Here is a 21,725-nt window from a genome sequence, read left to right on the forward strand (position 1 = left end):
TGCCGCTTTCGAACCTGGAGAGCGTAGTAGTGCCATTCCGACGACGAGAACTTGCGAATTCTGCTTGCTTCATCGTACCTGCCTAAAGGTGTTTTTTTCACCGCAGAGCAGATTACAGCGCTCCCACTATTTCGAATGTGCTCCCAAAGAGCACAACATGTGTCGCTCCACGTTATGCACCTTACCTCTTTACAGATTGTAATCCCTTCGACGGTTATCGTCACAGATTGCAGACTTGAAGCCAGGAATAAACTCACTACTACGAAATGTCTCTTGATCGAAAGTCATGAAGACAACTTTCACAGTCAGGCGTAACGCATTCTTCGCATTTCTACATTAGAAGAAGTCCAAACGTCAAAGCTCCCATGTAAGCAGAACAGCACGCTGCACGGAGAAAAGCAGCCGACTGTAGTAGCCCTTTCCCTGCGACCGAGAAAAAACGAGACCGCTGCTGGAGGCTGCAAGCGGCATCCGGGAGAAGCGCGATTGCTCGGACGCGAGTGCAAACGCTCCGGAGCGGTTCTCGCTATTGCCGCTTTCGAATCTGGAGAGCGTAGCAGTGCCATTCCGACGACGAGAACTTGCGAATTCTGCCTGCCGCGATCCTGTCGACCTCGTTTTATCATGTCCGCACTTCTGGAAGGATCCATCGAGTCTTTTTTCGAATGCGCTCCCAACCAGCACAGCATCTGTCGCTGCTCGTATTTCCCTGGTGCTCTTCGGAGAGGCTTATGCTTTCGACTCTTGTCGTCACATAATGCAGACGTATAGCCACAGAGAAGACAACTACCACGGATTGTCGCAGGACCGATAGGCGTGGACGCAATCTGCATGCCTGGCGTCGAGCACTGTGCTTAATATTAAACGAAGCGTATTGCAATCCGCACCGTTGCAATCCGCACAGAAGAGCCCGCTACTTGCAGAAAAGCAGCCGGCGGCTTTTGCCGAATCCCAGCGACCGAGAAAAAACGAGACCGGTGCTGGAGGCTGCAAGCGGGATCCGGGGAGAAGCGTGAATGCTCGGAGGCGAGTGCAAGCGCTCCGGAGATGTTCTCGCTATTGCCGCTTTCGAACCGGGAGAGAGAATGAGTGCTATTCCAAATGCAAGAATTCTGCGAATTCTGCCTGCCGCGATTCTCTCGACGGGGTTTTTCATGTCCGCGCTTCAGGAAGAATCCCTCGAGTCTTTTTTCGAATGCGCGCCGAAATAGCACAGGATCTGTTTCTGCACGCATTTCCCTGGTTCTCTTCTGAGAGGCTTATACTTCCTCTCTTGTCGTCACATAATGCAGGCGTTTAGACACGGAGAAGCACACTACCACGAATTGTGGCTGCACCGACAGGCGTGGACGAAACCTGCATGCCTGGCGTCGAGCACTGTGCTTACTATTAAACGAAACGTATTCCAAGCCTCTCCGTTTCTATGTGTATATTTTACGGATAGTGGCGTCTCTTTCGAGTAGCGAGACCTCCCTAAAAGGTGTTTTTTACTCCGCAGAGCTGGCTACACTGCTCCCGACTTTTATGAATATCTCCCGAAGAACACATCTCTCTCACCCTTAATGCCCCATCCCTCTTTACACATTGTCATCCCTTCGACTCTTATCGTCTCAGATTGCAGACTTGAAGCCAGCGATAAACTCCCTACTACGAAATGTCTCTCGATCGAAAGTCATGAAGAAAACGTTCATGCCAGGCGTCGAGCATTCTGCTTATTTTTAAACGAATCCAATTCCAATCCGCTCCTTTCCTACGCGCACAGAAGAGCCCGCTACCTGCAGAAAAGCAGCCGGCGGCAGTCGCCCTTTCCCGGCGACCGAGAAAAACCGAGACCGGTGCTGGAGAATGCAAGCGGCATTCAGGGAGAATCGCGATTGCTCGGACGCGAGTGCAAGCGCTCCGCAGTGGTTCTCGCTATTGCCGCCTTCGAACCTGGAGAGAGAAGTAGTTTCATTCCGATTGCAAGAATTCTGCCAATTCTGCCTGCCGCGATTCTCTCGACGGGGTTTTTCATGTCCGCGCTTCAGGAAGAATCCCTCGAGTCTTTTTTCGAATGCGCGCCAAAATAGCACAGGATCTGTTTCTGCACGCATTTCCCGGGACCTCTTCTGAGAGGCTTATACTTCCACTCTTGTCGTCACATAATGCGGACGTTTAGACACGGAGAAGCATACTACCACGAATTGTGGCTGCACCGACAGGCGTGGACGAAACCTGCATGCCTGGCGTCGAGCACTGTGCTTACTATTAAACGAAACGTATTCCAAGCCTCTCCGTTTCTATGTGTATGTTTTACGGATAGTGGCGTCTCTTTCGAATAGCGAGACCTCCCTAAAAGGTGTTTTTTACTCCGCAGAGCTGGCTACACTGCTCCCGACTTTTATGAATATCTCCCGAAGAACACATCTCTCTCACCCTTAATGCCCCATCCCTCTTTACACATTGTTATCCCTTCGACTCTTATCGTCTCAGATTGAAGACTTGAAGCCAGCGATAAACTCCCTACTACGAAATGTCTCTCGATCGAAAGTCATGAAGAAAACGTTCATGCCAGGCGTCGAGCATTCTGCTTATTATTAAAAGAATCGAATTCCAATCCGCTCCTTTCCTACGAGCACAGAAGAGCCCTCTACTTGCAGAAAAGCAGCCTGCGGCATTCCCCGAATCAAGGCGACCGAGAAAAAAGGAGACCGGTGCTGGAGGCTGCTAGCAGCATTCGGGGAGAAGCGTGAATGCTCGGAGGCGACTGCAAACGCTCCGGAGCGGTTCTCGCTATTGCCGCTTTCGAATCTGGAGAGCGTAGCAGTGCCATTCCGACGACGAGAACTTGCGAATTCTGCCTGCCGCGATCCTGTCGACCTCGTTTTATCATGTCCGCACTTCTGGAAGGATCCATCGAGTCTTTTTTCGAATGCGCTCCCAACCAGCACAGCATCTGTCGCTGCTCGTATTTCCCTGGTGCTCTTCGGAGAGGCTTATGCTTTCGACTCTTGTCGTCACATAATGCAGACGTATAGCCACAGAGAAGACAACTACCACGGATTGTCGCAGGACCGATAGGCGTGGACGCAATCTGCATGCCTGGCGTCGAGCACTGTGCTTAATATTAAACGAAGCGTATTGCAATCCGCACCATTGCAATCCGCACAGAAGAGCCCGCTACTTGTAGAAAAGCAGCCGGCGGCTTTTGCCGAATCCCAGCGACCGAGAAAAAACGAGACCGGTGCTGGAGGCTGCAAGCGGGATCCGGGGAGAAGCGTGAATGCTCGGAGGCGAGTGCAAGCGCTCCGGAGATGTTCTCGCTATTGCCGCTTTCGAACCGGGAGAGAGAATGAGTGCTATTCCAAATGCAAGAATTCTGCGAATTCTGCCTGCCGCGATTCTCTCGACGGGGTTTTTCATGTCCGCGCTTCAGGAAGAATCCCTCGAGTCTTTTTTCGAATGCGCACCGAAATAGCACAGGATCTGTTTCTGCACGCATTTCCCTGGTTCTCTTCTGAGAGGCTTATACTTCCTCTCTTGTCGTCACATAATGCAGGCGTTTAGACACGGAGAAGCACACTACCACGAATTGTGGCTGCACCGACAGGCGTGGACGAAACCTGCATGCCTGGCGTCGAGCACTGTGCTTACTATTAAACGAAACGTATTCCAAGCCTCTCCGTTTCTATGTGTATATTTTACGGATAGTGGCGTCTCTTTCGAGTAGCGAGACCTCCCTAAAAGGTGTTTTTTACTCCGCAGAGCTGGCTACACTGCTCCCGACTTTTATGAATATCTCCCGAAGAACACATCTCTCTCACCCTTAATGCCCCATCCCTCTTTACACATTGTCATCCCTTCGACTCTTATCGTCTCAGATTGCAGACTTGAAGCCAGCGATAAACTCCCTACTACGAAATGTCTCTCGATCGAAAGTCATGAAGAAAACGTTCATGCCAGGCGTCGAGCATTCTGCTTATTTTTAAACGAATCCAATTCCAATCCGCTCCTTTCCTACGCGCACAGAAGAGCCCGCTACCTGCAGAAAAGCAGCCGGCGGCAGTCGCCCTTTCCCGGCGACCGAGAAAAACCGAGACCGGTGCTGGAGAATGCAAGCGGCATTCGGGGAGAATCGCGATTGCTCGGACGCGAGTGCAAGCGCTCCGCAGTGGTTCTCGCTATTGCCGCCTTCGAACCGGGAGAGAGAAGTAGTTTCATTCCGATTGCAAGAATTCTGCCAATTCTGCCTGCCGCGATTCTCTCGACGGGGTTTTTCATGTCCGCGCTTCAGGAAGAATCCCTCGAGTCTTTTTTCGAATGCGCGCCAAAATAGCACAGGATCTGTTTCTGCACGCATTTCCCGGGACCTCTTCTGAGAGGCTTATACTTCCACTCTTGTCGTCACATAATGCGGACGTTTAGACACGGAGAAGCATACTACCACGAATTGTGGCTGCACCGACAGGCGTGGACGAAACCTGCATGCCTGGCGTCGAGCACTGTGCTTACTATTAAACGAAACGTATTCCAAGCCTCTCCGTTTCTATGTGTATGTTTTACGGATAGTGGCGTCTCTTTCGAATAGCGAGACCTCCCTAAAAGGTGTTTTTTACTCCGCAGAGCTGGCTACACTGCTCCCGACTTTTATGAATATCTCCCGAAGAACACATCTCTCTCACCCTTAATGCCCCATCCCTCTTTACACATTGTTATCCCTTCGACTCTTATCGTCTCAGATTGAAGACTTGAAGCCAGCGATAAACTCCCTACTACGAAATGTCTCTCGATCGAAAGTCATGAAGAAAACGTTCATGCCAGGCGTCGAGCATTCTGCTTATTATTAAAAGAATCGAATTCCAATCCGCTCCTTTCCTACGAGCACAGAAGAGCCCTCTACTTGCAGAAAAGCAGCCTGCGGCATTCCCCGAATCAAGGCGACCGAGAAAAAAGGAGACCGGTGCTGGAGGCTGCTAGCAGCATTCGGGGAGAAGCGTGAATGCTCGGAGGCGACTGCAAACTCTCCGGAGCGGTTCTCGCTATTGCCGCTTTCGAACCTGGAGAGCGTAGTAGTGCCATTCCGACGACGAGAACTTGAGAATTCTGCTTGCTTCATCGTACCTGCCTAAAGGTGTTTTTTTCACCGCAGAGCAGATTACAGCGCTCCCACTATTTCGAATGTGCTCCCAAAGAGCACAACATGTGTCGCTCCACGTTATGCACCTTACCTCTTTACAGATTGTAATCCCTTCGACGGTTATCGTCACAGATTGCAGACTTGAAGCCAGGAATAAACTCACTACTACGAAATGTCTCTTGATCGAAAGTCATGAAGACAACTTTCACAGTCAGGCGTAACGCATTCTTCGCATTTCTACATTAGAAGAAGTCCAAACGTCAAAGCTCCCATGTAAGCAGAACAGCACGCTGCACGGAGAAAAGCAGCCGACTGTAGTAGCCCTTTCCCTGCGACCGAGAAAAAACGAGACCGCTGCTGGAGGCTGCAAGCGGCATCCGGGAGAAGCGCGATTGCTCGGACGCGAGTGCAAACGCTCCGGAGCGGTTCTCGCTATTGCCGCTTTCGAATCTGGAGAGCGTAGCAGTGCCATTCCGACGACGAGAACTTGCGAATTCTGCCTGCCGCGATCCTGTCGACCTCGTTTTATCATGTCCGCACTTCTGGAAGGATCCATCGAGTCTTTTTTCGAATGCGCTCCCAACCAGCACAGCATCTGTCGCTGCTCGTATTTCCCTGGTGCTCTTCGGAGAGGCTTATGCTTTCGACTCTTGTCGTCACATAATGCAGACGTATAGCCACAGAGAAGACAACTACCACGGATTGTCGCAGGACCGATAGGCGTGGACGCAATCTGCATGCCTGGCGTCGAGCACTGTGCTTAATATTAAACGAAGCGTATTGCAATCCGCACCGTTGCAATCCGCACAGAAGAGCCCGCTACTTGTAGAAAAGCAGCCGGCGGCTTTTGCCGAATCCCAGCGACCGAGAAAAAACGAGACCGGTGCTGGAGGCTGCAGGCGGCATTCGGAGAGAAGCGCGATTGCTCGGACGCGAGTGCAAGCGCTCCGGAGATGTTCTCGCTATTGCCGCTTTCGAACCGGGAGAGAGAATGAGTGCTATTCCAAATGCAAGAATTCTGCGAATTCTGCCTGCCGCGATTCTCTCGACGGGGTTTTTCATGTCCGCGCTTCAGGAAGAATCCCTCGAGTCTTTTTTCGAATGCGCGCCGAAATAGCACAGGATCTGTTTCTGCACGCATTTCCCTGGTTCTCTTCTGAGAGGCTTATACTTCCACTCTTGTCGTCACATAATGCAGACGTTTAGACACGGAGAAGCACACTACCACGAATTGTGGCTGGACCGACAGGCGTGGACGAAACCTGCATGCCTGGCGTCGAGCACTGTGCTTACTATTAAACGAAACGTATTCCAAGCCTCTCCGTTTCTATGTGTATATTTTACGGATAGTGGCGTCTCTTTCGAGTAGCGAGACCTCCCTAAAAGGTGTTTTTTACTCCGCAGAGCAGATTACAGCCCTCCAGTCTTTTTTCGAATGCGCTTCCAAAGAGCACAACATCTGTCCCTCCCCGTTATGCCCCTTCCCTCTTTACACATTGTCATCCCTTCGACGCTTATCGTCTCAGATTGCAGACTTGAAGCCAGGGGATAAACTCACTACTCCGAAATGTCTCTCGATCGAAAGTCATGAAGAAAACGTTCATGCCAGGCGTCGAGCATTCTGCTTATTTTTAAACGATTCCAATTCCAATCCGCTCCGTTGCTACGTGCACAGAAGAGCCCGCTACTTGTAGAAAAGCAGCCTGCGGCAGTCGCCCTTCCCGGCGACAGAGAAAAAAGGAGACCGTTGTTGGAGGATGTAACCTCCGATTTCTCGGACGCGAGTGCAAACGTTTTGGAGCTATTTTCGCTTTTGTCACTTTCGAAACGTGAGAGCGATGTAGTGCCATTCAGGCTTTATATTTTATTTAAAGAAAGAGATGTCTGTTTGCCCCATGCGGTTTACTCGCATGTTTTTGCCACGTCCTGCATTTTACCTATGCCACTTCTTTTGGCCCCAGGATGTGGTTATTTCCATTTTCTCGATGCTTGTGAGAATTCCTGCATTGTTTGTTTTTTGCTATTGCCCAAGTATTTCTACAGCGGTAACGGAATTATTAGCTGAGATGAATGTCCACTGCGAGGTGGTGAGCTGCCCAACCTGGCTGTAAAGCGGCCCGCTGGTTCGAGTCCTCGGTCTCGGTGACACCAGCTGCGTGCCGCTGTGATATCCAGTGGCCAATTGGAAGGTATAAAATGTGCATGGATGCTGATCAGCAGCTCTCTGTGCCCAAGGTTATCGACTCTGAGGCATGTATCTTGTCTAATTCGTGTCTAAATCCCTTTCTACACTTTTCCAGGATTCTGTTGTTGCCGCTACAGAGGAGGAGCGGCTGGTCAGAATGCAGGACTCCATCCAGCATCAGCCCGCTCCTTCACTACAGGTCAGTGCAGCCCTCAGCCTTCTGAGCTCAGCCCTGCTGCATTTCAGAGGGCAATGGTGCGATTCTAGGCTTTGTCTCATGCGAGCAACACGATGCCTGGTTGTGCTGAAACACTGCATGGGGATAATTAGTGGGGTCAGCTCCTGGGCACGGGGACACGCTTGGTGCAACTGATGGCTGTGACTGTGCTGGTGCTGGGGTTGGGTGCTGCAGCGTGGCGCTTGGTCAAGTTTGATCTACTTCATCTTCAGCATCAGTACCAGTAATAACAACTAGCATGAAATGAGGTTTGCTTTGCTTGTCTCAGCACGGCATGGTGGACATTTGCCTCACTTGTTTTCTAGGGCAGCTGATGAGACACTTGGCCTGGTCTGGCTGCGAACAGCTCTGTCACCAACATGCACGCTAATAACTTAGCGATCGTGTGGGCTCCAAACCTCTTAAAGTCAATTTCTTTTTCCATTTCAATGCTTATATCTGTTCTCCAGTAAAATAAAGCAGTCCTCCCTTTTTCTTCATCAAATATGCTCTTCTCCTGTGAAATCAGCAGTGTGTGGCTGACAGCAGAGCAGGAGCCTGGACTGTTCTCCGACCCCACGGGCACAATTTCTAGCTGAGCATTGCTGTTCTCTTGTTTAGATGGGACTGGTTTTCCTTGATCAGCCAGGAGAACTTCTTCAGTGGCATCACTATTTCCCCACTGCGGAAGTCTCCAGAGCCCCCGTATGACAGCTTTGGGCTACAACAGTTCAGTCCCGGGGAAGCGATCTTGGCTGAATGACTTCTAAAACCTGTCTTTTCTGCAGAAAGAGTCTGCCTGCGCCAGCGGGAGAGCTGCCTGCACGGAACTGCAGACGCAGTCGGCCGTGGTGGAATTCATCATGGACCACACAGACGTCCTCTACTGCTCCAAATCTGGACCTGACATCGTAGATGGAGCAGGTGAGTGTCTTCCTCTATTAGCTTTATCTTAATCAGACAGCTGAATCAAGTGTAGGCCTTCTCCAAGTCCTTTGAAATATGCTTTTACTGCAAGGGGACAGCAGAATCCTGGGCTAGGTTAGAATCTGGCACCCTGTTGCAAGCCCAAATGTGACAAGAAGAAAACTGTCACCATCGTTATGTCACCATCATTTGAGCTGCTCTTCTTACAGTGGCTAGGATAAGCAGATCTGAGTACAAACACAGCACCTCCCGACCTGCAATGGCTGTGCAGCCGCTTTCTGATCCTGGCTCTTACCTGTGGTTTTCCCTTACAGGGCACAGTTCTGTCTCAGAGCCTTGTGCCTGAATCCAATTCCGATTCTCCTCTACGCAGAGCTGTTGGTCAGACCTGCGGGCACTGGAAACTAGACGTGGCAGTGAGATGGGGCCGATGAGGTGTTAATGTCAGAGTTAGAGATGCTTTTGAAGATTCTTTATGGCTGCACAATTCCTCAGCAAGTAGCTACGCCTGCCAGCTCAATCGAAGACATCCATAGATGCTGTCCTATACAGCTGTGGAGGCTTTGCTTACATGCTCTGCATCTTTTCTGACACAGTTGAGGATAATTCAGACTTTTTGAAAAAGAGCGAGTTTCTAAGCTTGCGTTTCAGCTGGAACCAAGCCATCGTTTCTCCCGGCTCTGCTGAAGTTACTGACCCATGTCTGCCAGACACCACAGGCACCAACCTGGACTGTGACCCGGTGCCTCTGCAGTACAGCCCAGTCCAAGCAAAGCACGGGTGCTCTGAGAGGAGAATCTCTCAGGAGCAAGTCGGTATCAGCGAGGAGCAGCAGAGCCTCTTGGAGGGGGACTTAGAATCAAGCCTCCAGTCCCAGGCACCGCGCAGCGGCTCTGAGATCTCTGAGCCACTCTCTCTCTGAGCGTTCCACTCAAGAGAGGACGATTTCCAATCTTTACCTGAACCTCTCACGCCCTCCTGTCTTTTCCTTCAATAATAAAAGCGCGCTTGTGCTTAGTCAACAATTGACTGCCTGTAGTCTTCATTCACGAGGGCTGGGATGAATGCAACAAACAGCAAGACACCTCAGCGTGCAATGCTGATGCCGTGGGGTGCATGAAGCAGAGCTCTGGGTTAGTTCCGTTTTGTCTGCCTTCGGGCTGTCTGCAGCTCGCAGACGGTACTGTAGGAAATAATCTCTAGCATCTTGGATGCTGCTCGTGATAACCCCAAGCTTCCTGGCGGTGGCTTTGTGATGCCAATCAGGACTTTTGCATGCACTGTGATGCCTTGGCTGCTACCTAACACCTCTCTCCTCCGGCTTTGTCCATTTGTGGGTCCCAACCTCTGGTCTGCCTGCACAGATCATCTACAGTCCTGTCAACAGCTCGTTGCGACAGGATGAGCTCACCTAGACCCGGCGTCGCATTGGTCAGTGGCAACACTGTTCCGCCTCCGCCAGCGTCTAATTGGTCATCGGCAGCGCCGTCCATCCCTCGTCGACCTCTCATTTGTCAGTGGCAATGCCGTCCCACCTCCGCCAGCCTCTCATTGGTCATCAACAGCACTGTCCCGCCCTCACCAGCGTCTTATTGGTCATCGGCAGCACTGTCCCCGCCCCGCCAACCACTCTTTGGTCATCAACAGCGCTGCCCCGCACCCACCAGCCTCTCATTGCTCATCGGCAGTACCATCCCCAACATCCTCTCATTGGTCATTGGCAGCACTGTCCCATACTCGCCAGACTCTCATTGGTCATGGGCAGTACAGTCCCGACCCTGCAAGCCTCTCATTGCTCATTGGCAGCTCTGTACCGCCCTCAACAGTCTTTCATTGGCCATGGTCAACGCCGTCCCACCTCTGCCAGCATCTTTTTCATCATCAGCAGCTCCATCCCTCACTCGCGAGCCTCTCATTGGTCATCGGCAGCACTGTCCCGCCCCCACCATCCTCTCATTGGTCATCAGCAGCACCGTCCCACCCTTATGAGCCTCTCATGGATCATCGGCAACGCCATCCCGCCCCTGCCAGCCTATCATTGGTCAGTGGCAGCGCCGTCCCGCCCTCATCAGCCTCTCATTGGTCAGCGGCTTCTCCGTCCCTCCCACACCAGCCTCTCATTGGTCATCAGCAGCACCGTCCCACCCTTATGAGCCTCTCATTGATCATCGGCAACGCCATCCCGCCCCTGCCAGCCTATCATTGGTCAGTGGCAGCGCCGTCCCGCCCTCATCAGCCTCTCATTGGTCAGCGGCTTCTCCGTCCCGCCCACACCAGCCTCTCATTGGCCATAGGCAGCGCTGTCCCACCCTTATGAGCCTCTCATTGATCATCGGCAACGCCAACCCCCCCCTGCCAGCCTCTCATTGGTCAGTGGCAGCGCCATCCCACCCTCACCAGCCTCTCATTGGTCATCGGCAGCACTGTCCCGCCTCCGCCAGCCTCTCAATGGTCATCGGCAGCGCCGTCCCGCCCTCACCAGCCTCTCATTGGTCATCGGCAGCACCGTTCCGCCCTCGCCATTGTCTTATTGGTCATCGCCAGCCGTCCTGCCCTTGCCAGCCTCTCAATAGTCATTGGCAACGCCATCCTGCCCCTACCAGCCTCTCAATGGTCATCGGCAGCGCCGTCCCGCCCTCACCAGCCTCTCATTGGTCAATGGCAGCACCGACCCGCCCTCGCCAGAATCTTATTGGTCATCGGCAGCGCCGTTCTGCCCTTACCAGCATCTCTTTTGTCATTGGCAGCACTGTCTCACACTCACCAGACTATCATTGGTCATTGGCAATGCAATCCCGGCCTCTCCAGCGTATCATTGGTCATTGGCAGCGCTGTCCCGCCCTTGCCAGCATCTTATTGGTCATGGGCAGCACAGTCCCTCCCATGCAAGCCTCTCATTGGTCATTGGGAGCACTGTACTACCTTCGACAGACTTGCATTGGCCATGGGCAACGCCGTACCACCTCCGCCAGCGTCTTATTGGTTATCGGCAGATCCATCCCTCACTGGCGAGCCTCTCATTGGTCATCGGCAGCACTGTTCCGCCCCCGTCAGTCTCTCATTGGTCATCGGCTGCTCCATCCCAGCCCTGCCAACCAGTAATTGGTCATCAACAGCGCTGTCCCGCTCCCAGCAGCATCTCATTGCTCATCGGCAGAACCGTCCCGCCCCCACCATCCTCTCATTGGTCAGCGGCTGCTCCGTCCCGCCCACACCAGCTTCTCATTGGCCATAGGCAGCGCTGTGCCACCCTTATGAGCCTCTCATTGATCATCGGCAATGCCATCCCGCCCCTGCCAGCCAATCATTGATCAGTGGCAGCGCTGTCCTCCCCTCACCAGCCTCTCATTGGTCATCGGCAGCACTGTCCCATACTCACCAGACTCTCATTGGTCAATGGCAATGCCGTCCCGCCTCCGCCACCGTATTATTGGTAATCGGCAGCACCATCAAACCCTCGCGAGCCTCTCATTGGTCATTGGCAGCACTGTCCCGCCCCCGCCAGCCTCTCAATGGCCATCGGCAGCGCCGTCCTATCCCCACCAGACTCTCCTTGGTCAGCGGCTTCTCTGTCCTGCCCCTGCCAGCCTCTCATTGGTCACTGGCAGTGCAGTCTCGCCCCTGCCAGCATTTTATTGGTTATCGGCAGCACTGTCCTACCCTTGCCAGCCTCTCATTGGTCATTGGCAACGCCATCCCTCCTCTGCCAGCCTAAAATTGGTCATTGGCAATGCCGTCCCGTCCTCATCAGCCTAAAATTGGTCAGTGGCAGCGCTGTCCCGCCCTCACCAGCCTCTCATTGGTCATCGGCAGCACCGACCCGCCCTCACCAGCGTCATATTGGTCATCGGCAGCGCCGTTCTGCCCTTACCAGCATCTCATTGGTCATTGGCAGCACTGTCCCATACTCGCCAGACCCTCAGTGGTCATTGGCAATGCAATCCCGGCCTCGCCAGCGTCTCATTGGTCATTGGCAACGGTGTCCCAACCTTGCCAGCATCTTATTGGTCATCGGCAGAACAGTCCCGCCCCTGCAAGCCTCTCTTTGGTCATTGGCAGCACTGTACCGCCCTCGACAGTCTTCATTGGCCATGGGCAACGCCGTCCCACCTCGGCCAGCATCTTATTGGACATCGGCAGCTCCATCCCTCACTCACGAGCCTCTCATTGGTCATCGGCAGCACTGCCCCGCCTCTGCCAGCCTCTCACTGGTCAGTGGCTGCTCCAACTCCCCCCCACCAGCCTCTCTTTGGTCATTGGCAGCTCTGTCCCGCCCTCGACAGTCTTTCCTTGGCCATGGGTAACGCCTTCCCACCTTCGCCACTGTATTATCATCGGCGGCTCCATCCCTCACTCGCGAGCTTCTCATTGGTCATCAGCAGCACTGTCCCACCTCCGCCAGCCTCTCACTGGTCAGTGGTTGCTCCGTCCCCCCCCCACCAGCCTCTCATTGGTCATAGGCAGGACCGTCCCGCCCTCGCCAGCATCTTATTGGTCATTGGCAGCGCAGTCTCGCCCTCGGAGGCCTCTCAATGGTCATTGGCAGCGCCGTCCTGCCCTTGCCAGCCTCTCATTGGTCATTGGCAACGTCATCCCGCCCTGCCAGCCTATCATTGGTCAGCGGCTGCTCCGTCCTGCCCCTGCCAGCGTATCATTGGTCAGTGACAGCGCTGTCCTGCCCTCACCAGCCTCTCACTGGTGATCGGCAGCACCGACCCGCCCTCACCAGCATTTTATTGGTCATCGGCAGCGCTGTCCCGTCCTTGCCAGCACATTATTGGTCATTGGCAGCACAGTACCACCCCTGCAAGCCTCTCATTGGTCATTGGCAGCACTGTCCCATACTCGCCAGACTCTCATTGGTCAATGGCAACGCTGTCCCGCCTCCGCCACTGTATTATTGGTCATTGGTGGTGCCATCCTGCCCTCGCCAGCCTCTCAATGGTCATCGGCAGCACCGTCCTACCCCTCCAGCCTCTCATTGGTCAGTGGCAGCGCCGTCCCGCCCTCACCAGCCTCTCATTGGTCATCGGCAGCGCTGTCCCGCCCTCGCCAGCATTTTATTGGTCATCGGCAGCACCGTCCCGCCCTCGCCAGCGTCTTATTGGTCATCGGCAGCGCCGTCCCGCCCTCGTCAGCCGTCTTATTGGTCATCGGCAGCGCAGTCTTGACCCCACCAGTGTCTTACTGGTCGTCGGCAGAGCCTTTCTGCCCTTGCCAGACTCTCATTGGTCATTTGCAACGCCATCCCTCCCCGGCCAGTCTCTCATTGGTCATCGGCAGTGCCGTCCCGCCCTTGCCAGCATCTTATTGGTCATCGGCAGCACAGTCCCGCCCCTGCCAGCGTCTCATTGGTCATCCGTAGCACCGTTCCACCCCTGCCAGCGTCTTATTGGTCATCGGCGGAAGCATCCCGCCCCTGTGTGCCACTCATTGGTCATCGACAGCACTGTGCCGCCCCCGTGTGCCTCTCATTGGTCATCGGCAGCGCTGTGCCGCCCCAGCCACTCTCTCATTGGTTATCGACAGCACCGTCCCACCTCCACCAGCCTCTTATAGCCTCTGATAAGGCTGTAATCCAAACCTTGGTGAAGAGTGGTCTTTTGGGGTTCTGTGTCGCCCCCTAAGGCTCCAGTTTTGCCATTCCCGAAGGCAGGTGGCACCGATCCACGGGTACAGGATCCGAGAGAAATTAATGGCACAGCAGCAGGACAGCGCTGCTGAGTGCGACGGCCCTGATTCCACCCTCCTCCCCCTTTTCCTGTTTTCCTAATTCGTCCCACTTTTCCCTTTTTCCTCCCTTGCTCCCCTTTTCCTTTTTTTCCTCTCTCGCTTTTTCTTTTGTCCTCTCATGCACTTCCAGCTATCCCGCCCTTTTCCCCGCCTTCCCTCATCTCTTCTTGCACTCTTTGCCCCCTTTTTCTCCCCCCATCCTTATTTCTCTTCACATTCCCCTGTTCTTTTTTCCCCTTTCCTCTTCTTCATCCCCAGCTCCGCTTCCCCCCCCACCTCACGTCCCCTTTCTTCTGTCCCTGTACCCCATTTTTCCCCTTTTTTCCCCATCCCCCTTTTTTTTTTTTTTTTTTCTCTGCTGTCCCCTATTCCCTTTTTCCTCTTTGCTCTCTCTCTCTCCTTTCTTCCCCCTCATCCTGTTACAGAAGAGAGTGAAGGAATGATGGACAAGCTGGTGCAGGATGGCAGCAGCAGGGTGGAAGCCCAGGTGGGTGCGATGAAGCCGGGGGTGGGAGTGGGTGGAGCCAGAGCCCAGCCTGAGCTCATTTAAGGGCTGGGAATCGCAGGGCTCAGATGTGTGCCTGGGCTTCTGGTGTCAGTGAGGTTGGGTGAGCAGTGAGGTTTGGGAGGGACCGACTTGTTGGCCTTGAGATTGATGCCCAGCTCCTTGCTCGTCGCATTCTGTTCGGCTCGAGGTTCCGGACACGGCTTGCTCTTCTAAGCAGCGTGAGGACTGCGAGAAAGACTTTGTTGGATGCAGCAGGAAAGCACAGCCGCTGGTGGATGCCAGTGTCCGCTCCTGAGGCTCTGCGCCAAGGTACGTGGATCCCTGCCGTCTCCTGTTTCACACGCTCGCTGAGGTCCTTTGGGGCTTGGTGTCGCTTGTCCCTCGTGCTCATGTTGCTGTCACCGGGTGTTCTTCCTCTCCCCATGCTCAGCTCTGCCCAGTACTGATGGGATGTCAGTGCCACCTGCTCCTCTCAACAAAAGGAAGGTTCGATTCCTTTTGGCTTCCATAGCATTTGCTACACTTTTATTCTGTCTCTCTTCTTTTTTTTCTTTTTGCTCTCAATAAATGGCAGGTTCAATTCATTTTGGCTCCTGTAGTATTTGCTACACGTGTGTTCTGTTTCTCTTCTCTTTTTTCCATGTTGCCTGGCAGTGCCTCGCTGGAGTTCCCATGACCCCCGGGCACACTTGTGACCAAGTGAGGTGCCAAAAGAAGAGGTATCTCCTAAACAGGCTTCTGCTGAGTGCTGTCCTCGTCTTGGGGTTTGTCCAATGCCCACCTTTCTTTTCTAACCCACTTTGTTGAGGACGGCGTGTGAGGCTTTCTTCTTTCTTTGTAGGATTGGCGACTCCACCACCGGACCTAGCAGGCATTTTGGGAGGTCTATGGTTCCGCAGAGAGCATGTCCTGTTCCTGGTAAAGGTGTGGGCGTTCCTGGACATAAAGGTATCTTCATGCTTTCCCCATTTGCCAAGTACCCTGCCAGATGCTGTTCGCATTTTGACACCCCCTCAGTTGCTGTAATGTCTGCGCCCTGATTCTTGGACTGGGGTAAGTGACACCTTTGAAAACAAGTGACATATTAGGCTAAAAACAGGGATTTCTATGAAAATAAGAGATATTTGAGGATAAAAACAGGGATTTCCATGAAAATAAGCGATATTTTAGAGAAAAAAAGCGATTTCTATGAAAATAAGCAATATTTCTTGGATTTCTTGGAAATAAGTGATGTTTGAGGTTAAACACAGGGATTTCTATGAAAATAAGCGATATTTCAGGGGAAAAACAGGGATTTCTATAAAAATAAGCGATATTTAAGGGGAAAAACAGGGATTTCTAAGAAAATAAGCGATACTTTGGGGAAAAACAGGGATTTCTATGAAAATAAGCAATATTTAAGGGGAAAAACAGGGATTTGCATGAAAATAAGTGATTTTTTAGGGGAAAAACATGGATTTCTGTGAAAATAAGCGATATTTGAAGGGGAAAAACAGGGATTTCTATGAAAATAAACGGTGTTTTAGGTTAAAATCAGGGATTTCTATGAAAATAAGCAATATTTAAGGGGAAAAACAGGGATTTCTATGAAAATAAGCGACATTTCAGGGGAAAAACAGGGATTTCTATGAAAATAAGTGATATTTTAGGGTTAAAAACAGGGATTTCTATGAAAATAAGCGATGTTGAAGGGGAAAACGGATTTCTATGAAAATAAGCGATATTGAAGGGGAAAAACAGGGATTTCTTTGAAAATAAGCGATATTTTTGGGTTCAAAATAGGGATTTCTATGAAAATAAACGATATTTAAGGGTAGAAAGAGGGTTTTCAATGAAAATAAGCGATATTGAAGGGTATAAACAAGGATTTCTGTGAAAATAAGCGATATTTTGGGGTTAAAAACAGGGATTTGCATGAAAATAAGTGATTTTTTAGGATTAAAAACAAGGAATTCTATGAGAATAAGCGATATTATAGGATTAAAAACAGGGATTTCCATGAGAATAAGCGATATTTTAGGGTTAAAATAAGGGATTTCTATGAAAATAAGCGATATTTAATGTTACAAACAGGGATTTCTATGAAAATAAGCGATATATCAGGGGTCAAAAGAGGGATTTCTGTAAAAATAAGCGATATTTTAGGGTTAAAAACAAAGATTTCTATGAGAATAAGCAATATTTTAGGGTTAAAAACAGGGATTTCTGTGAAAATAAGTGATATTTAAGGGGAAAAACAGGGATTTCTGTGAAAATCAGCGATATTTAATGGTTAAAAACAGGGATTTGTTGGAAAATAAGTGATATTTAGGGTTAAAAACAGGGATTCCTATGAAAATAAGCGATGTTGAAGGGGAAAAACAGGGATTTTTGTGAAAATAAGCGATTTTTAAGGGGAAAAACAGGGATTTCTACAAAAAGAAGCGATAAGTTAGGGTTAATAATGGGGATTCCTTGGAAATAAGCTATGTTTGAGGTTAAAAACAGGGATTTCTGTGAAAATAAGCGATATTTTAGGGGAAAAACAGGGATTTCTGTGAAAATAAGCGATATTTCAGGGGAAAAACAGGGATTTCTGTGAAAATCAGCGATATTTAAGGTTAAAAACAGGGATTTCTTGGAAATAAGTGATATTTGAAGTTAAAAACAGGGATTTCTTTCAGGATAAGCGATGTTGAAGGGAAAAACAGGGATTTCTATGAAAATAAGTGATGTTTGAGGTTAAAAACATGGATTTCTGTGAAAATAAGCCATATTTTGGTGTTAAAAACAGGGATTTCTATGAAAATAAGCAGTATTTAAGGGGAAAAACAAGGATTTCCATGACAATAAGTGATGTAGTGGGAAAAACTGGGATTTCTATGAAAATAAGCGATATTTTAGGGTTAAAAACAGGGATTTCGATGAAAATCAGCGATATTTCAGGGGAAAAACAGGGATTTCTATGAAAATAAGTGACATTTCAGGGTTAAAAACAAAATTTGTTGGAAAATAAGCGATATTTAGGATTAAAAACAGGGATTTCTATGAAAATAAGCGATGTTGAAGGGGAAAAACAGGGATTTCTGTGAAAATAAGCATTATTTTATGGTTAAAAACAGAGATTTCTATGAAAATACGCGATATTGAAGGGGAAACACAGGGTTTTCTATGAAATAAGTGATATTTTAGTTTAAAAACAGGGATTTCTATCAAAATAAGCGATGTTGAAGGGAAAAACAGGGATTTCTATGAAAATAAGCGATATTTCAGGGGAAAAACAGGGATTTCTGTGAAAATCAGCGATATTTAAGGTTAAAAACATGGATTTCTTGGAAATAAGTGATGTTTGAAGTTAAAAACAGGGATTTCTTTCAAGATAAGCGATGTTGAAGGGAAAAACAGGGATTTCTATGAAAATCAGTGATATTTAATGGGAAAAACATGGATTTCTGTGAAAATAAGCGGTGTTTTATTTGAGAAACAGGGTTTTCTATGAAAATAAGTGATGTTTGAGGTTAAAAACAGGGATTTCTATCAAAATAAGCGATGTTGAAGGGGAAAATCAGAAATTTCCATGAAACTAAGCGATATTTTAGGTTAAGATCAGGGATTTCTATGAAAATAAGGGATATTTTGGGGTTAAAATCAGGGATTTCTGTGAAAATAAGCGATATTTTAGGGAAAAACAGGGATTTCTATGAAAATAAGCGATATTTTATGGTTAAAATCAGGGATTTCTATGAAAATCAGCGATATTTAATGGTTAAAAACAGGGATTTCTATGAAAATAAGTGATGTTGAAGGGGAAAAACAGGGATTTCTGTGAAAATGAGCATTATTTTATGGTTAAAAACAGAGATTTCTGTGAAAATACGCGATATTGAAGGGGAAACACAGGGTTTTCTATGAAATAAGTGATACTTTAGTTTAAAAACAGGGATTTCTATCAAAATAAGCGATATTTAAGGGTATAAACAGGGATTTCTGTGGAAATAAGCGATATTTAAGCTTAAAAACATGGATTTCTTGGAAATAAGTGATGTTTGAAGTTAAAAACAGGGATTTCTTTCAAGATAAGCGATGTTGAGGGGGAAAAACAGGGATTTCCATGAAACTAAGCGATATTTTAGGTTAAAACCAGGGATTTCTATGAAAATCAGCGATATTTTAGGGGAAAAACAGGGATTTCTATGAAAATAAGCAGTATTTAAGGGGAAAAACAGGGATTTCCATGAAAGTAAGTGATGTTGAAGGGAAAAACAGGGATATCTATGAAAACAAGTGATATTTTGGGGTTAAAATCAGGGATTTCTGTGAAAATAAGTGATATTTAAGGGGAAAAACAGGGATTTCTGTGAAAATAAGCTATATTTAGGGTTAAAAACAAGGATTTCTATGTAAATAAGCGATATTTTAGGGTTAAAAACAGGGATTTCTATGAAAATAAGCGATATTTTAGGGGAAAAACAGGGATTTCCATGAAAATAAGTGATATTTAAGGGGAAAAACAGGGATTTCTATAAAAATAAGCGATATGTTATGGTTAATAATGGGGATTCCTTGGATATAAGCTATGTTTGAGGATAAAAACAGGGATTTCTGTGAAAATAAGCGATGTTGAAGGGGAAAACAGGGATTTCTATGAAAATAAGCGATATTTCAGGGGAAAAACAGGGATTTATGTGAAAATAAGCGATATTTTAATGTTAAAAGCAGGGATTTCTATGAAAATAAGCGGTATTTAAGGGGAAAAACAGGGATTTCTATGAAAATAAGTTATGTTGAAGGGGAAAAACAGGGATTTCTATGAAAATAAGCGATATTTTGGGGTTAAAATCAGGGATTTCTGTAAAAATAAGCGATATTTAATGGTTAAAAACAGGGATTTCTATGAAAATAAGCGATATTTTAGGTTGAAAACAGGGATTTCTATGAAAATAAGCGATATTTAAGGGGAAAAACGGGGATTTCTGTGAAAATAAGCGATATTTTAGGTTAAAAGCAGGGATTTCTATGAAAATAAGTGATATTTTAGGGTTAAAAACAGGGATTTCTATGAAAATAAGCGATATTTTAGGGGAAAAACAGGGATTTCCATGAAAATAAGCGATATTTTGGGGTTAGAAAGAGGGTTTTCCATGAAAATAAGCGATTTTTCAAGGTAACAACAGGGATTTCTATGAAAATAAGAGATATTTTTGGTTAAAAAATAGGAATTCTATGAAAATAATCAATATTTTTTAAGGGGAAATACAGGGATTTCTATGAAAATAGGCAATATTTAATGGGAAAAACAGGGATTTCTGTGAAAATAAGCATTATTTATGGTTAAAAACAGAGATTTCTGTGAAAATACGCGATATTGAAGGGGAAACACAGGGTTTTCTATGAAATAAGTGATATTTTAGTTTAAAAACAGGGATTTCTATCAGAAATAAGCGATGTTGAAGGGGAAAAACAGGGATTTCTATGAAAATAAGCGATATTTTAGGGGAAAAACAGGGATTTCCATGAAAATAAGCGATATTTTAGGGTTAACAACAGGGATTTCTATGAAAATAAGCAATATTTCAGGGGAAAAACAGGGATTTCTGTGAAAATAAGCGATATTTCACGGGAAAAACATGGATTTCTTGGAAATAAGTGATGTTTGAGGTGAAAAACAGCGATTTCATTCAAGATAAGCGATGTTGAAGAGGAAAACAGGGATTTCTGTGAAAATAAGCGATATTGAATGGGAAAAACAGGGATTTCTATGAAAATTAGTCATATTGAAGGGGAAAAAGAGGGATTTCCATGAAAATAAGTGATATTTTAGGGTTAACAACAGGGAATTCTATGAGAATAAGCGATATTTTAGGGGAAAACCAGGGATTTGCATGAAAATAAGTGATTTTTTAGGATTAAAAACAAGGAATTCCATGAGAATAATCGATATTTTAGGATTAAAAACAGGGATTTCTATGAAAATAACCTATATATTTTAGGGTTAAAAACAGGGATTTCTATGAAAATAAGCGATATTTTGGGGTTAAAAATAGGGATTTCTATGAAAATAAACGATATTTGAATGGGAAAAACAGGGATTTCTATGAAAATAAGCGATATTTCAGGGGAAAAACAGGGATTTATTTGAAAATAAGCGATATTGAAGGGGAAACACAGGGTTTTCTACGAAATAAGTGATATTTTAGTTTAAAAACAGGGATTTCTATCAAAAAAAGCGATGTTGAAGGGAAAAACAGGGATTTCTATGAAAATAAGCGATATTTAAGGGGAAAAACAGGGATTTCTGTGAAAATAAGGGACATTTTAGGAGAAAAACAGGGATTTCTATGAAAATAAGCGATATTTCATGGGAAAAACAGGGATTTATGTGAAAATAAGCGATATTTTGGGGTTAAAAACAGGGATTTCTATGAAAATAAGCGATATTTCAGGGGAAAAACAGGAATTTCAATGAAACTAAGCGATATTTTACGTTAAAAAACGGGAATTTGTAGGAATATAAGCGATATTTAATGGGAAAAACAGGGATTTCTATAAAAATAAGCGATATTTTAGGGTTAAAATCAGCGATTTCTATGAAAATAAGAGATATTTTAGGGTTAAAAACAGGGATTTCTATGAAAATAAGCGATGTTGATGGGGAAAACAGGGATTTCTAAGAAAACAAGTGATATTTTAGTGTTAAAAACAGGGATTTCTATGAAAATAAGCGATATTTCAGTGCCAATAACAGGGATTTCTATGAAAGAAAGCGATATTTGAGGGGAAAAACAGGGATTTATGTGAAAATAATCGGTGTTTTAGGTTAGAAACGGGGCTTTCTATGAAAATAAGTGATGTTTGAGGTTAAAAACAGGGATTTCTATGAAAATAAGCGATATTTTAGGGGGAAAACAGGGATGTCCATGAAAATAAGCGATATTTTAGGGGAAAAACAGGGATTTCGATGACAATAAGCGATATTTTAGGGGATACACAGGGATTTCTATGAAAATATGCGATATTTTAGGGTTAAAAACAGGGATTTCCATCAAAATAAGCGATATTA

The 21,725-nt window shown here is 47.5% G+C and overlaps 1 long non-coding RNA gene across 1 annotated transcript; it reads left to right on the forward strand.

Annotated features, from left to right (window-relative positions):
• Positions 1–14,323: 14,323 nt before the first annotated feature.
• LOC128076588 (uncharacterized) lies at positions 14,324–15,858 on the forward strand. The gene is made up of 3 exons (XR_008204456.1): positions 14,324–14,995; positions 15,117–15,172; positions 15,261–15,858. It is a non-coding gene; the product is annotated as an uncharacterized LOC128076588 (long non-coding RNA).
• Positions 15,859–21,725: the final 5,867 nt, after the last annotated feature.

The sequence above is a fragment of the Tympanuchus pallidicinctus genome, unplaced genomic scaffold, assembly GCF_026119805.1.
Source record: "Tympanuchus pallidicinctus isolate F22 unplaced genomic scaffold, pur_lepc_1.0 scaffold140, whole genome shotgun sequence".
NCBI lineage: Eukaryota > Metazoa > Chordata > Aves > Galliformes > Phasianidae > Tympanuchus > Tympanuchus pallidicinctus.